Source organism: Oryctolagus cuniculus, chromosome 5, assembly GCF_964237555.1.
Source record: "Oryctolagus cuniculus chromosome 5, mOryCun1.1, whole genome shotgun sequence".
In the NCBI taxonomy this organism is placed as follows: Eukaryota; Metazoa; Chordata; class Mammalia; order Lagomorpha; family Leporidae; genus Oryctolagus; species Oryctolagus cuniculus.
This window is the reverse complement of record NC_091436.1, coordinates 93,766,050-93,768,493: the sequence shown is the minus strand read 5'-3', so window position 1 is coordinate 93,768,493 and position 2,444 is coordinate 93,766,050.

Sequence of the window (2,444 nt, the reverse complement as noted above, 5' to 3'; positions counted from 1 at the left end):
TGAGTGCAAGAGAAAAGCAGAAATGTGTATTAAAAAGGAAGACATAACAGTATTAATTCAAAAATGGCATGATTATATTCAAAGACTCAAAAATACCAAGTATTCTGTTTTTTTATCATTTCATTTTTCTTAGCAGTTTTATATTTCTAGAAAAATTTAAGCAACAAATGTAGAAAGTCCACATAAACCACTTTGCCCTTCCACACACACAGTTTCCCCTATTATTAACATACTGCATTTATCTGGTCTATTTGTTACAATTCAACCAATTTTGATATATTATTAACTGAAGATTGGAGTTCATCCTTTGAGTTATACGGATCTATGGGTTTTAACAAAGGCATAATATCATGTATCCACTAGAACATTTCACCTCCCGAAAAAATCTCTTGTTCTCCACTTATTTATCTCTCCCTTTTACACTCCTGGCAACCACTGATCTTTTTACTGTCTCCACAGCTTTGCTTTTTCTAGAATGTCATATAATCAGAAACATATAGTATATAGATATTTCAGATTGACTTCCTTCTCTTAGAAATATGCATTTAAATTGTTACCATTTCTTTTCATGGCTTGATAGTTCATTCCTTTTCAAGTAACATTCTGTACAGATTAACAATAGGTTGTTCATCCATTCATCTATTGAAGGATGTCTTGGTTGCATTACATTTTGGGCAACTAGGAGTAAGGCTACTATAAATATTCAGGTGCCATTTTAAGAGTAAACACTTAAAAGGATAATTGTTAGATCATATGTTAAACCTGGTAAACTTAAGCTAACTTTGTAAAGAACTGCTAAACTGTCTTCCTGTGAAAGCAGCTGTACCATTTTGCCTTCCTACCAGCAATGAATGAGTGTTCTTGCTGTTCCACACCATTGCAAGCATTTGGAAACATTAGCATTTTGGATTAAGAATTTTTAAAAATATTAAAACAAAAAGTAAATTTAGCAAGAATGTAGGAAATAAGGTCAGCAGATAAAAGTAGACTGTTTATATGTAGTACCAGCAATAATTGGAAAATAGTATTTTCAGGTCGGAGGCAAGATGGTGGAATAGGAAGGGAGCACACTGATAGTCCGGGGAGAGATAGTTTAATAAAAGTGGAGATACTGCAGGTTCAAGGAAGAGTAGGGGAGGAAACAACAGAAGAAACTCTTCGGGAACGCGTGATTCACAGCGGACCTGCGTGGAGAGCGTGGGAGCCCACAGTTCGGGACACCAGCGGCAGACTCAACACACCAGCACTGGAACACGAGGTGAGCCGAACCTCAATAGCCCGAGATACCGGCAGGTAAGTGGAGAGAGGAGACTAGAGGGAACGACCCCCGGGGGGGGAGTTCAACAGGCTAACTGGAAGAGAGAGAGAGAAAAAAAAAAAGGTGACTGGTACGGACACGGGTTTCTCTCTCTCCCCTCACCTCTCAAGGGCGAGCAAGACAAAGAGCAGGCGCCATCTTGGACATACGTCATAAGCAGAGCGACCTCAGGTCTGCACCGGCCCTGAGCCTAGCAGAAAAACCTGACTATGGGCGGGGCGATTTAACAGGAGATTAGGACCTAGTAAATTTGTGGTGCTACTGAACTGAGACTGTGAAAAAAGAGACGGTGGGGGAGAGAACTCACGGAATTCACGTGAGCACTCTCCAGAGACGCAACAATTCCATAACTTTGGCAATCCAGTGGGAGACTGAAGGAGAATTTGAGCCCATTCTGAGGGCCGAACAGATTCCCTGTGTGGTCCTTGGGAAAGAGCTTCTGATCTCTGGCTCCTGTGGGTATATCATTTGCCTGCTAACTACCTCCAACTTCATTCAGCTGTGTGGAATTACTTCCTTTTTGAATCAAAAAAAGAAAGAGAGAGAGAGATTTACCACACCTAACCTGGGAGTGTCACCTTTGGCACACCAAACAGAGCTCTCAGGCCACACCCATCTCAAGCCCTAAGGCTCCATCAAAAACAGATAGTCCACTTAATCTAGAGTCATAGGATAACAAGAAAAAGCACCACAGTGAAGAAACCAAATATCTCCAATATGCCAAATAAAAAACGCAAAAACCGAGGTAATAAAAACAAGGAAGTCACCATGACGCCCTCAAATGAAAAAGACATCCCAATTCAAGATTATGAAGATGATGACATAGAAGAAATCCAAGAAGCAGATCTCAAAAAATTGATAAGAACATTAAGAAGTTCTCAAAAACAAATTCTTAAACTACAGAAATCCTTAATGGACAAGATAGAAAATCTCTCTCGTGAAAATGAAATATTAAAGAGGAATCAAAATGAAACGAAACAACTAGTAGAACAGGAAACTGTGATAGTGACTGAAGTGAAGAATTCAATAGATCAAATGAAAAACACAATAGAGAGCCTTACAAACAGAATGGGTGAAGCAGAAGAGAGAATATCGGACTTAGAAGACAGAGAACAGGAAAGGATAC